We start from the raw sequence: 15,241 nt of genomic DNA, 5'->3' as shown, positions 1-15,241 counted from the left end.
CAGGTGTCTCCCAGTTGAAATGCCAAATGGGACCCTGCCCATGCTCTTCACAGCTGCCCTGCAGCATTAAATGGCTGGAGGCAGGACATGGGGCGCCCTCTTGGATGGAAGTTCTACCTTGTAGAACTCCTGGCCACTTAGAGCCCAGAAGAGTCTGAAGTTGCTGATGGCTGGATGGCAGGTCCCGGACTAGAGGTGCGGAGTGGTCGAGGGTTGTTCGGGGTTGTTGAAACGTTGGATGAGAGTTTAAGGGCGTGAAGTGCCTTGGATCAGGCCAAGGGGCCTGTGGATGAGGATCCCCTACCAACTCAGTTTTTCGAGGCTGGATTGTGCATGTAAAGCTGACTGCCTTCCTGATTGACATCTATCTCCTTACGCAATAGAGGGGATCCCTTAAATTGCCATCAATTAGTCTCAGGAGGTCAAAGGATAGGCAGGCTGCTTGACAGTTCCCCAGAACTTCCACACATGTACACACAGTGCCCTCCAGATTTTATGTGTTTCTTCCCACTTTCGTATCTGTGGGATGGGGCTTTATAATGTAGCTCATGCAGTGCTAAAACAAAGAAGTTATCCTGAACCTTGAAATAGGACTGGAATGATACACCCAAATCTGGTGACTAAACTTAAAGAGTAATAATTTTGGTAATATTGAGTAATAATGATGAAATTTACCCAACTTGTTTTAAGAATGTGACATTTTATCAACAAATTTAACTAATGCTATTTTCATTGGAGTACAGGGGATTAATAAGTAGTGAATGGAGACATAAAGGATTATGATTGGTTGGGATAAGATAAACGTGGAAAGTCTGTGTTCCCATGGCTGATGGATGATGTTACAAGGAGAATGGAATACATTGATGTTTTGGGGAAAAGATGTAGGGGGATGTTAGGAGGAATTTTTTTCAAGCAGTGAAGGTTCATGGGCCAGGATCTTGCTGCCTGTGGAAGGGTTAGAAGCCGAGAAAATAAATGATTTCAGTCACATGAATGCATATCTCTGGGAGCTTCGTTCCTCATATTGCCATTAGATTTTATTTATGGAGGTTCTGTTATATTTAGAGTGGTTTGACTGGCATTCGATGTTTTGACAAAGTTTGCCAGATTTTGTTGGCATCATGTGAACTAAAATTGAATTGATACTTGCTTAACTACTAATTATTTTTGGTAGACGCTGTAGAACATACCATATGTATGACAAAATAGCAAAATTACAAGAGAAATCTAGTTCAAAACCGAGGTAACAGAGCACCTTTTTAAAATTAACAAGAACATATAATTAACACACTTAATAGCTGTGGCATAGTGTGATTTAAAAGAATGCTGATGACCAGAAGTGAAATAAGGGTTGTAAGATCCACTATTTGAAACGGAGAAAGAGCCAATTAGATTGTACTTTGGATTTGGATGTAGTGAGAATGAACATCGCTTGAAAAAGATGGATGTTTCAGGTTAAATTGTTCTGAGTCCTGCTTCATAAATACAAAGGAGGGCTTCATGACATACAAAGCTACTGTTCCTCCACCATTGTTCTGCAGGAATTACTGAACCAAACAACAGTATATGACCAGCATCACTGACGGTTCCCTCGTTGGATTTGACATGTTGCATTTGAGAAGGAAATGGCCTGTTTCCATCATTCCAGAGTACTTTTGTGAATCCTTGTATTTATTTCTGGGCCAAATACAGGAATTAATTTTATTTAATAGCTCCAATAAGTTAAAACTGTAATCGAAGTTAGTTTTCTTCCTCCTTTGTCGTGTATCTGTTGGAGTTGCACACAGCACAACGCGTCTTGGCTCAACACAAATTGACACAAAATGAGCAACTTCTAAATGTGACTGAAGTAATCAACCGTTTAATGACCATTTATGATGGTTTGGAACAAAATCACAAGGACTTGGTCAACGTGCCACTCTGTGTCGAAATGTGTCTGAACTAGCTGCTGAACGTCTTTGATACCTATGTATGATTTACACTTTAATGTAGTAAGTTTAGATTGTCCTAAGGTGCACTAAACTGCATGCGACATATTGGATTTTGATATGTACAGGATCAGTTAAGTAAATGTGAAGATTGTCGACTGATTAAAATCAATCCGAGTATTGTTGACATAAGGTTTCAGTATGTTCTAGTTTCATTTCAGTTCAACAGATAAAGTAGTTGACAGTTTTAGCGACTTTTGTTTTAAATCAATAAAATTGAAACTGATATACTTTTGATTCCATTTGGTCAGATCTGCCCAGGATCATGTAGACATCTTGACATTCTGATTGTAATGCTCTTCACGGTGACAAATGTTAGTGCTAGAGAATGACGTGTATAAAATACACAATATGAACATCATCCAGTTAATGTCAAGGAATAAACGGCCAGATGTAGAATAAATTTTCATATGACCCTCAATCTCATAGAGTCATACAGCATAGAAACACCATATCTATGCCTACCAACAAACACCAAGCTGCACTAATCTCATTTGTCAACACTTGGTCCAGAGCCTACTTTGACCTAGCATTTTAAATGCTCATCCCAGATGCTTTTTAAATGTTGAGAATACCTGCATCAAAAACCCTCTCAGGCAGTGTGCTCCATATGTCTGCCACTTTTTAGATGAAAAAGCTTTTCCTCAGACTTCCTCCAAAGCATTTAATCCTCACCTTAAACTTGTGCCATCTGGCCTTAGACACATGTGCCATGGGGAATGGATTCTCACCATGTATTCTGCCCGTGCCTGTCATAATTTTCTATGCGTCAATCAGATCCCCACCCACACCTCCGCCTCCTCTGCTCCAAGGAAAACAAACCCAGCATACCAGTCTATCTCATAACTGAGACTTTTTAACCTAGCCAGTATCTTGAAGAGCATTAACTGTGCCATTGTGGTATTTTCCAGGCTAATTGTCCTTCAGCTTATCTCAGTCAGATTGTTTAGTAAACTCCATTCCGGAATAATGTTATGCACTTCACTTGGAAATGTATTAAGACTGTGACAGTATATTGGGGAATCCTTGCAAGCGGAGAGAATTTTATTTTCCTTCAGTCCAAGCTGGATATAATTCTAGGACTTGGAGATGAAAGTCCGGGGTTAATCTTTCGGTGTCCTTCTCTGCACCCGACATGACCTCCAATTTTTCATTTGTATAAAGTTGAGCTTTGTCTGCATGAGATGTGTTCCAATATTAACTCATTTTTGCGACTGTCAATTTTGACATTCTTCATTTGGTGAGTACCCGTCATATTGATTGCAGCTCAAGTTCCTTCTGGATGTCAAAACCAAAATGTTTCATTTTGCAGTAAAATTGCAGACATTGAGCAGAAATTCGCGCTAGGGAGCACAAAAAGGCATAGATTATTTCTCAGTACCACCCTCATTAATAATTATTCCCTTTTTCTACCTGCCAGACAGGAACTAGATGCTGAGAATTACCGAAATGAAATTCAGAGTGGGTGTGTGGTGCTTCCACATTGCTCAATGCTCCTCTGGATCCCCAACTTGGACACTAGTCACCAGCATCTCCAGCCACACCCATCAGTAGCACCCCATGTCCACAGTTTTGACATGTGGCATGTTCCAGCCTCAGCACATCATGGCACATCTCAGATCTGCTTTCAGTACTCTTCTGTACTTCATTGCTGAATTTTGGATTGCAGCAGCCCCCCTCATTGCAGTGCTGCTGCCAGGGCACTTTTATATGCAGGAACAGGCACCCATTCGTGTATTGGGCCACGTTACACATCAGGACACCTTGCTTGAGCTCTCCACTCTCATTTTGTCCCCGCATGAATGCTAACAGCTCCTCTGCCTTGTCTTCATTTGCCTTGTCTTTTTATGGGTTGCCCCCTCTGCCACATCTCACAGACTCATAATGCTAGTATATTGATTAACTTTTTGGCATCGAGACCAAGCCAGACAGCTTGTCATGTTTGTCAGCAGTCATCAATCAAAGGAGTGGATGTGTTGCCGTTCAGCACCGTGATATGTTGATCTCACACCTGCAGCATGTGCCAGCTGCAGAAGCACAGAATGCGTTGCATTGTCTCCAACCTCATGGTCATGCTTCATGTTCTGAGGGGAATGGTCTCCAGTCAAGGGAGGCAGTTTCAGGCAGCAGATCTAGCTAACTCCAGGGCATTGTCTGATATCACTCGAGGGGCTTGGATGCAATCAGTTGGCTGCTCAGAATGATCATGGTCAGGACACTATCCTCATAGGTTGTGAGAAGTCAAACGTTAGACACCTCACTACCTGTGTTGGCTCTTTCTGCCCTACTGTGGGCTGTTTTTCCTGGAATGAAACAAAGGGAGGGATTGAGTGAGATGAAATGAGCTGGTGCATTTGTTAGTGCTCATGTATGTTTGGGAAGGGAGGTGAGGTCTCCTGGGTGAGAGCAAGAGGCACAGAGAACATACAGGAATAATAGCCTTGGGGCCTCAAGTAGACGAGAGCAAGCGAAGACAGACATTGAATGCTTTGGTGAGAATGGTATTACATGAGCTGTGCTGAAGGGTGGTGCAGAATTAGAGAGAGTGTGAATGTGAGGTAGCACAGAACAATGAGGCTCTTCTTCTGTTGGAGCAGGGGTCACTGATCTTGCAGCAATGCTGGATGGTTCTTTTGGTGGTTGAGACTGCATTGACACTGGACAGCCTCAGATGAGTCTGGCCGAGTCTTGTGTCATGGCCTCCTGTGCTTGTCCTTGGGAAAGAGGACAGTTCTGCACTGCACCAATCCATCCACCAGGACTTCCAGGTCCCTAACTGTAAAATAAGGTGCTAATTTCCCCTTTCCTACCCTGTCTGGGACAAATGCTATGAACTGTACAAGGCAGTTCTGGATTCTGAGCATTTTACTGGTTCACAATAGCCTTTAAACATGGCACTAGTGCCAGTAATACCAGGATGGTCCAGTTACGATGAGTAGGAGAACTAACTAGCATCGGCTGAGAGAGGCACAATAGGAGCATTGTTGCCAGTTATTGAATAGGTTTGCCACAACAGCGTGAGAAAATCTGTTCGGTCTTTTGGAGAGCTACTGTCCTTGCAGTGCAATAAAAATGACACTGAACTGATTCATTCCAGTGTTTTAGACCTGAAGATTTAAGAACAGAATTAGACCATTCAGCCCATTGAGTGGGATCAATCATTCTCAATCCCATTCTCCTGTGTCCATACTAAGCAAGAACATATCTATCTACGCCTGAAATCAACTCTGACTTGGCCTTCACAGGTTTCTGCATCAACGAGTTCCACAGATTCACAACTTTCTGACTGAAGAAATTCCTCCTCATCTCCATCCTGAAGGGTAGTCCCTTTGACTCTGAGGCTGTGCCCCCAGGTCCTGGTCTCTCCTACTCGTGGAAACATCATCTCCATGACCACTCTATCCAGGCCTGAATTACCTTCAGTGTGACCCCCTTCATCCTTCTAAACTCCATCGAGTACAGACCCAGAGTTCTCAGCCATTCCTCACATGACAGTCCCTTCATCGCCAGGATTATGTTTGAGAACCTCCTCTAGACCCTGACAAAGGCCCGCACATCCTTCCTTAGACAGATGGCCAAAAACTGCTCTTAATATTCCAAATGCAATATGACCAGAGCCTTACACAGCCTCAGCAATACATCTCTGCTCTTGTATTTTTGCCGTATGGAAATGAATGCTGACATTGCATTTGCCTTCCCAACTGCCAACTGAACCTGCATGTTAAAAGAATCCTGAACTGGGGCATCTTTGTGCTTCAGATTTCTGAAGCCTTTCCCCATTTCGAAAATAGCCCATGCCTGTACTGCCACTTCTCTACAGACTCTCTGTGACCTCCCCACTTCCTCAACACTACTTGCCTCAAGTTGATGAGGGTCGAGCTGTGGATGTGGTGTATATGGACTTCAGTAAGGCATTTGATAAGGTTCCCCATGGTAGGCTCATTCAGAAGGTCAGGAGGAATGGGATACAGGGGAACTTAGCTGCTTGGATACAGAATTGGCTGGCCAACAGAAGACAGCGAGTGGTAGTAGAAGGAAAATATTCTGCCTGGAAGTCAGTGGTGAGTGGAGTTCCACAGGGCTCTGTCCTTGGGCCTCTACTGTTTGTAATTTTTATTAATGACTTGGACGAGGGGATTGAAGGATGGGTCAGCAAGTTTGCAGACGACACAAAGGTCGGCGGTGTCGTTGACAGTGTAGAGGGCTGTTGTAGGCTGCAGCGGGACATTGACAGGATGCAGAGATGGGCTGAGAGGTGGCAGATGGAGTTCAACCTGGATAAATGCGAGGTGATGCATTTTGGAAGGTCGAATTTGAAAGCTGAGTACAGGATTAAGGATAGGATTCTTGGCAGCGTGGAGGAACAGAGGGATCTTGGTGTGCAGATACATAGATCCCTTAAAATGGCCACCCAAGTGGACAGGGTTGTTAAGAAAGCATATGGTGTTTTGGCTTTCATTAACAGGGGGATTGAGTTTGAGAGTCGTGAGATCTTGTTGCAGCTCTATAAAACTTTGGTTAGACCGCACTTGGAATACTGCATCCAGTTCTAGGCGCCCTATTATAGGAAAGATGTGGATGCTTTGGAGAGGGTTCAGAGGAGGTTTACCAGGATGCTGCCTGGACTGGAGGGCTTATCTTATGAAGAGAGGTTGACTGAGCTCGGTCTCTTTTCATTGGAGAAAAGGAGGAGGAGAGGGGACCTAATTGAGGTATACAAGATAATGAGAGGCATAGATAGAGTTGATAGCCAGAGACTATTTCCCAGGGCAGAAATGGCTAGCACGAGGGGTCATAGTTTTAAGCTGTTTGGAGGAAAGTATAGAGGGGATGTCAGAGGCAGGTTCTTTACGCAGAGAGTTGTGGGAGCATGGAATGCGTTGCCAGCAGCAGTTGTGGAAGCAAGGTCATTGGGGTCATTTGAGAGACTGCTGGACATGTATATGGTCACAGAAATTTGAGGGTGCATACATGAGGATCAATGGTCGGCACAACATTGTGGGCTGAAGGGCCTGTTCTGTGCTGTACTGTTCTATGTTCTATGTTCTATGTTCTACTTGCCTCTCCACCTATCGAAATGTCATCTGCAAACTTAGCAACAACCCCCTGTGGACAACAATACCATTAGTTCCTTTGTCCAGATTGCTAATGTATAACGTGAATGGCTGTAGTCTGAACTCTGATGACTGTGGAACTCCTGTAGTTGCTGGCTGCCATCCTGCAAAAGACCCTTTTATTGCCACTCTCTGCATTCTGCCAGTTAGCCGATCCTCTATCCATGCCAGTACCTACTCCCTAACACCATAAGCTCATTTTTTTTATTTTGAAGCGTCCTGTGTGGCACCTTGTCAAAGGCTTTCTGAAAATCCAAACAGATAAAGTTCAATGGCTCTCTTTTGTTTTTACTCACTGGTTACATTCTCAAAGAATCTAACAGAGACCTTCCCTTGACAAAGTTGTGTTTTCTCAGCCCAATTTAACATGTAGTTCCAAGTATTACCATGTCCTTCCAAGTACTCTCCGATCTCATCCTTAATAATGGATTCTAAAATCTGACCTAATGACAGGCTAACAGGTTTTTCTCGTCTTTTAATTTCTTGTCTTTTGCCTCCCTCCATTTTAAACAGGGGTGTTATATTTGCCATTTTGTACTCCTTTGGGACCCACCCTGACTCCAGTAATTCCTGAAAGATCATCAATACCTGCATGGTCTTCTTACTTATCTCCTTCAGAACTCTGGGGGGCAGTCCATCTGGTCCATGTAATTTACCATCTTCTCGGAATTATAGAATTCCTACAGAGCGGAAAGAGGCCATTGGGTCTGCACCATCTCCGTCAAGAACATCCCACCAAGACCCAGCCCTGTACTGTGTCCCGGCAAGCTCACATTTGCCATGGCTGATCCACCTTGCCTGCACATCTTTGGACTGTGGATGGAAATCAGAGCACCTGGCGGAGACCCGTGCGGACATGGGGAGAATGTACAAATTCCACACAGACCCTTCAGCTTCCCCTGTACCTTCTCCTTAGTGATGGCCACCGCACTCACTTCTGCTTCAGACTCCCTTAAAGTTCTACTACTGGTGCCTTCCAACCTGAAGACTGATGCAAAATACTTGTTCAGTTCCTCTGCCATTTCTTTGTTCCCCAACACTACTTATTTGGCCCCTCTTGAAATTTTCTTTGGATTTACAGGGGTGTTTTACGATAACAATATCTACTTTATTGTGTTGACAAATGGATTGTTGAGATGATCACAGAAACAATAAGCAAAATTCATCAGTACTCTCAATTAACAATCATATATATATTAATATCACAATCAATGCATTTCCATCAGGTAAGCACGTAACTGGATCTTTCTAACCCGGCAGTTTTCACTTTTCATTTCTCAGATTTCACTCTCAGACAGAACAGTTGATGTAGTCACACTGTTCGTTAAAAATAGCATCCACTGTATTTTTCCCCATGTTGTAGCTCGTGGATTTGTGTAACCTTCATGTATAGAATCTGTGTTCGTTTTCAAGGAATTTATTACTTTCGTGATTTCAGGTGTTACATTCAGAAGGGTACCATGCTGCAATTCGAGCCTGCTGTTTCCAGAGTAATCCCAATGTGGAAGATTTTAAAAAGTATGTAAATTTCCCTAATTTACCTGTCTTTTAGATCCAAACTGATGAAGACCACGGTCCAGGTTTCTGTTCTTAACAAGAATGCCTATTTATTGCAAATGCATGGATTCTCACTACAGACAGATATTTACAAAGATTGGACACATATATGTACAAATTAAAACTGTAAGGCCCCTGTAAACTCATCTTCCTGCAGACAAACTTCGAGGGGAGAAGGATAAAACATGGATATTATAGGTGGAAAAAAATTCTAAGTCAGCTGTTCAGTGGTCCCTGTTCACAGGATTTGCGAAGATGATCTTGAGGATATAAAACAAATGAATAAATATCCCAGATTGACTTATTATCTATTAAAACCTGTGTTGATGATATGGCATTGCTATGATCATAAAGTAGAACATTGTCCAAGTTCCTGTGAGCATTACCGTAGTTTTCATTTGTATTCTCCATGTCGGGAACATAGTTAATTTGTACTTTACTGACTAAGTGACCTTTGCTCATCTACAGTTCAGTTGCAAACAGGCAATATTTTATTATTCTAATTTCGTAACTTTGGTTTGGAATTTTGTCATGGGAAATGTATTTCACTTATGCTCCTCTGCGTAATTGTAGCCAATCCTCCATTGGCAAAGAAGCACACAACTACAGCAGTTAATAAAAGAAAGAACTGCATTTATGTAGCATATTTTATGGTCTCCGGTATAAAAAGTACTTTATAGGCAGCTAAACTACTTTTGAAATGTCGTCACTGATGTAGCATAAGAAAACATGTCGTATTTAAAATAGTCAGAAGTAAAGAAAATGAAATAATAAAGAAATAGTAAATAGTAAAATGAATATGAAATTATGAATGTAAAGAAATATAAAATCTTCAGCCCCTTGCGAGTGGAGACATAGAATCAGGAGATGCAGAGTCAGTATGGAGCCTACCAGGGAGGAGGCAATTCTGGATCTGGTGTTGGGCAACGAACTGGATTTGATCAGGGACCTCAAAGTAAGGAAGCCATTAGAGGTAGTGATGATAATATGATAAGTTTTAATCAGCAATTTGAGACGGAGAAGGGAGAATCGGAAGTGTCAGTATTGTAGTTGAACAAAGGGAACTATGGAGCGATGAGGGAGGAGCTGTCTAAAGTTCAATGGTTCAATACCGTAGCAGGGATGGCAGTGGAACAACAATGGCAGGTATTTCTGGATATAATGCACAAGGTGTAGGATCAGTTCATTCCAAAGAGCAAGAAAGATCCTAAGGGGAGGCAGGGACGGCCATGGCTGACGAGGGAAGTTAAGGACTCTATAAAGATAAAAGAGAAGTATAACATAGCAAAGATGAGTGGGAAGCCGGAGGACTGGGAAGGTTTTCAAGAGCAAAAGAAGTTGACTAAAAAGGCAATACGCAGAGAAAAAAATGAGGTACAAAGGAAAACTGACCAAAAATATTAAGGAGGATAGTAAGGATAACAAAGTGTGGAGCTGGATGAACACAGCAGGCCAAGCAGCATCTCAGGAGCACAAAAGCTGATGTTTCGGGCCTCGATGAAGGGTCTAGGCCCGAAACATCAGCTTTTGTGCTCCTGAGATGCTGCTTGGCCTGCTGTGTTCATCCAGCTCCACACTTTGTTATCTTGGATTCTTCAGCATCTGCAGTTCCCATTATCAAGGAGGATAGAAAAAGGTATGTGAAAAAAAAATGGTTAAGACTAGAATTGGGCCCTTGAAGACAGAAAAGAGTGAATTTATTATGGGGATCAAGGAAATAGCAGAAGAGTTGAATAGGTACTTTGGATCTGTCTTCACTAGGGAAGACACAAGCAATCTCCCAGATGTAATGGTGGCTGAAGGACGTAGGGTAATGGATGAACTGAAGGGTATTTATATTCATCAGGAAATGGTGTTGGGTCTGAAGGCTGCTAAGTCCCCGGTACCTGATGGTCTGCATCCCAGGGGACTTAAGGAGGTGGCTCTAGAAATCGTGAACGGATTGGTAATCATTTTCCCATGTTCTACAGATTCAGGATCAGTTCCTGCAGGTTGGAGGGTGGCTAATGTTGTCCCACTTTTCAAGAAAGGAGGGAGAGACAAAACAGGAAATTATAGACCGGTTAGCCTGACGTCAGTGGTGGGAACGATGCTGGAGTGAATTATAAAAGATGAAATTACAACTCATTTGGATAGCCGTAACAGGATAGGTCAGAGCCAGCATGGATTTACGAAGGGGAAATTGCGCTTGACTAATCTTCTGGAATTTTTTGAGGATGTAACTGTGAAGATGGACAAGCGAGAACCAGTGGATGGAGTGGACCAGGACTTTCAGAAAGCCTTTGATAAATTTCCACAGAGGAGATTAGTGAGCAAAATTAGGGCACATGTTATTGGGGGCAAAATACTGAGTTGGATTGAAAATTGGCTGTCTGACAGGAAGCAGAGAGTAGTGATAAACGGGTCCCTTTGGGAATGGCAGGCGGTGACCAGTGGGGTACCACAAGGTTCGGTGCTGGGACTGCAGCTGTTTACAATATACATTAATGATATAGATGAAGGCACTAAAAGTAATATTAGCAGATTTGTCAATGACACAAAGCTGGGCGGCAGTGTGAAATGTGAGGAGGATGTTATGAGAATACAGGGTGACTTGGACAGGCGAGGTGAGTGGACGGATGCATGGCAGATGCAGTTTAATGTGGACAAATGTGTGGTTATCCACCTTGGTGGAAAGAACAGGAAGGCAGATAACTATCAAAATGGAGTCAAGTTAGGTAAAGGGGAAGTACAACGAGATCTAGGTGTTCTTGTACAGAAGTCAATGAAAACAAGCACGCAGGTACAGCAGGCAGTGAAGAAAGCTCATGGCATGCTGGCATTCATAACAAGAGGAATTGAGTATCGGAGCAAAGAGGTCCTTCTGCAGCTGTACAGGGCCCTGGCTTACAAGGATGAGAGGGGGTCTGATTGAGATGTATAAGATTATTAAAGGATTGGACACTCTGGAGGCAGGAACCATGTTTCCGCTGACGGGTGAGTCCAGAACCAGAGGACACAGTTTAAAAATAAGGAGTAGGGCATTTAGAACAGAGTTGAGAAAAAAACTTCTTCACCCAGAGAGCGGTGGATGTATGGAATGCTCAGCCCCAGAAGGCAATAGAGGCACAAGTCTCTGGATCGTTTCAAGAAAGAGATGGATAGAGCTCTTAAAGATAATGGAATCAAGGGTTATGGGGATAAGGCAAGAACAGGATACTGATTGTGGATGATCAGCCATGATTATAATGAATGGTGGTGCTGGCTCGAAGGGCTGAATGGCCTACTTCTGCACCTGTTGTCTACTGTAAAAGTTAATTGTATAAGATTGATTCAGACGGTCCCATATTTCTGGTGTTGGCAGCTTGTTCAGATAGGGAAAAGAACATGGTTGATCTTGATGAAGGGCCTAGGCCCGAAACGTCAGCTTTTGTGCTCCTGAGATGCTGCTTGGCCTGCTGTGTTCATCCAGCCTCACATTTCATTATCTTGGAATCTCCAGCATCTGCAGTTCCCATTATCTCTGGTTGATCTTGATTCTGCTCCTGTTTGTGACACAGTAGCCTCTTCGAGCAACAATTCTTGAATGTTGATGGGACATTGAAACGCAGGTAGATTATCGTGATCACTTGTTGAAAATGGATAGCAGCCAGTAGTTCTCTTTGCTCTCAACCAGTGACCAGTAGGCAATGGTCAAACAGTACGTAACCCAGAGGCCACAAGCCCCCCTGAGACATGATGTCAGTTGAGTCTCGTGAATAACTACCCGCTCATGGACTGTCTGCCGATAAAGCATGGTATTAAATCTCACATACACTGCTCTCTACCATTTTAATCGAAGTATTTATCACTCGTTGTATAGAAACAGATCACACAAACTGAAATGGCATATGCGCAAATACCAACATAGAAGTTCTATATAGTAGCATTTTGTTTAAAGTTGTATTTATAAAATGAAAGGGTGAAATATTAATTTTCACAAATCATATTAAGGTGCTATAGAAATCTATGGAAGTGAGAAATTTGTTTTTTGATTCAATACATGTCTGACAAATGACAATTCAAAGAGATCTTTGTTTTAGCTCGAGTGGGTCGCGGAATCGTCCTCATTAGGGGCATTTAAGTGACTATTAGACAGGCATATGGATGGTAATATAAGATAGGGGTGGAGGTTTGATAGACCTGAGGTTTCGGGTAAAAGTTCGGCACAACATCGTGGGCTGAAGGGCCTGTACTGTTCGATGTTCTATGTATCTTATGCTGTATTCAAATCAGTAAAGTGAGTCAGTGACATTCTGCAATTTCCTTTTCCAGGGGTTGGAGTCGAAGAATCAGAGTGCTTTCTTTGAAAATTGTCTTGATCTGTCCATCCAAGCGTCAACTGGAGGAAAAATACAAGTGTCAGTACTAAATCTATCATTGCTGATACACTTGTAAACTGTAGGTTTAACTGGAGGTAAACTTTGTTTAATAAACTAGCACACTCAATAAACTGACAAAAATTACATACCAGATGTTTACTGTCTTCTCATAATCTCTGTGATGTCTGGTGAGGGTGCAAGTGAGAAGGCTCTCTGCCAGTAAGTTTTAGTTCACGCAAAGTTGCATCATTACTGAAGTTATTTATGCTGTAAATGAAGGAGAACAGTGATGTGTATATCCTGTGCATTATGTTCCTATTATCGAGTGTGTGTTTTTTGTGTGTGTGGACCTATTGATCAACTGGAATTTTTGATTATTCATCACATTCCTGGGACCACAGGTGCTGTTTAACAAAAGGTTTGCTGTATTAGTATATTTCTGTATTTAGTCACTGCCACGATGAGTGTTAAATCATAACTTGGTCTGTGCAGAATGTGCACAGTGCATTCCTGCAAGATAAATGATGCGCTACATATGTATGATGCTATTGTTTCTCAAAGACACTAGCCTCAGCAGCTGTTTTTGTTCCCAATCATGTTTTCATCATTAGAATACTGGGAAAAATATTCAGAAGTGTGGTATGACTCTACTGCTCACTTGCAGCAGTGATAACACTTAATGTGAGGTCATGTTTTTGCCCATTTGTTGTTCTGTTGGTCAGCAATGTAACTCACAAACTAATGGGCATATTTCATTGAAAACTGATACATATGAGTATGGTCCAAGGAAGAACTGATTAGTTCTTGACAGATCTAGATTTATTTCTCTATTTTCTAAAGCATCTGTTAAAATTGGTAGGAACGGCAAATGATCATCTTTCTGGAATATTGTTGATTGATTTAGAATGTTGTGGATTGTGTCAGCCCTGATAGTAGAATTTGTCATAACTATCAAAATATGAGCAGATTTTTGAGAGCAGATTATCAAATTGGCCTGAAGCTTTCTCAGTGAGATGGAAGCTTTTAATAAAAGGATTTATTTTGTCGGCCTTGCATTTACAAAGAATCAGTCAAGTGGAGAAATGCCTCAAAGAAAAGCTGTGTAATTATAGACTCATGGATGTTTGGTGCACAGGAGGAGGCCGTGCGGTCCGTAGTTCCTGCACTGCTCAACAAAGCTCTGTCTACATTGAACTCACATGGCATTGATTTCCGTTTTGATTGTTTGGCCCATAGCCCTGGAGCCTACGGCAACACAAGTGAACATCTAAATACTGCTTAAATATTCAGACACTTTCTGAATCAGTCACACTTTCAGTCAGTGAGCTCAGGACTCCCACCACACTGGGAAAATAGGTTCTCCTCAGCTCCCCTCTTAGCTTTCTACCTGTGAACTTCAATCTGTGCCCCCTGTTTATTGACATGTCTACGAATGGAAAAAGCAACTTCCAGTTAACCTTTCCATGTCCTTCAAAATCTTAAACACCTTCACCATGTCCCCTAGTCTGCTCCAATCTTGGCATCGGTCAGATGGGCAGGTCAGTGGCGGATTGATGTAGCCTGAAGAAGGAATAAGATGAGAGTACTTAACGTGGCAAAGCCTGTCGTGCCCGATGGAGGTCAGCAATGGCAGTCAGCAGTGAAGTCCACCGGCAAGGATGGGCGGGCCCTAGCCCAACGCAGGGGAATACAAACCGTCACGGGGGAAGCCTCGTTCAGAGTGTCTGCAAATTCGTGGCTTAAGAAAGGACTGTAATGTTTGACTTTTTAAACTTTTGTTTTTATTTTTCTACTGTTATACTAAGAAGACTGTCGTGCTGAACTTTTTAACTTATTCATTTATTTTTCTAACATAGAACGTGGAACGGTACAGCGCAGTACAGGCCCTTCGGCCCACGATGTTGTATCAAACTTTTACCCTCATCCTAAGGTCTATCTAACCTCCACCCCTACCTTATATTGTCATCCATTTGCTTGTCTAATAGCCAATTAAATGCCCCTAATGAGGCTGACTTCACTACCCTCTCCGGCATTGCATTCCACTCCCCTACGACTCTGAGTAAAGAAGGATGGATACCTTTTCTACTTCTGCAACTAAAATTTCGTACCAAGGTACTTTGTCCCTGAGATGACACCGTCTGAGGTGACATTGTACTCTTGTACCGTGTATTGAATACATGTGATAATAAAACCTAAATCTAAATCTAATGCATAGCAGGACACTGGGAAGCTTAGAGGAGAA

The 15,241-nt window shown here is 42.5% G+C and overlaps 1 long non-coding RNA gene across 2 annotated transcripts in view; it reads left to right on the top strand.

Moving 5' to 3' along the window:
• The window catches only part of LOC132208477 (uncharacterized), a 71,941-nt gene that overhangs the window by 22,060 nt on the left and 34,640 nt on the right, over positions 1-15,241 (top strand). Inside the window, exons 2-3 of one of the 2 annotated variants that reach the window (XR_009444574.1) lie at positions 8,541-8,620; positions 12,953-13,094. This is a non-coding gene — a long non-coding RNA (uncharacterized LOC132208477). The remainder of the gene's footprint in view (positions 1-8,540; positions 8,621-12,952; positions 13,095-15,241) is intronic. The other variant, XR_009444575.1, reaches the window with a different exon arrangement.

This window comes from Stegostoma tigrinum, unplaced genomic scaffold (genome assembly GCF_030684315.1).
Source record: "Stegostoma tigrinum isolate sSteTig4 unplaced genomic scaffold, sSteTig4.hap1 scaffold_412, whole genome shotgun sequence".
Classification (NCBI taxonomy): domain Eukaryota; kingdom Metazoa; phylum Chordata; class Chondrichthyes; order Orectolobiformes; family Stegostomatidae; genus Stegostoma; species Stegostoma tigrinum.
The sequence above is the reverse complement of the archived record's forward strand: the minus strand, read 5'-3'. Positions and strand labels throughout refer to the sequence as shown.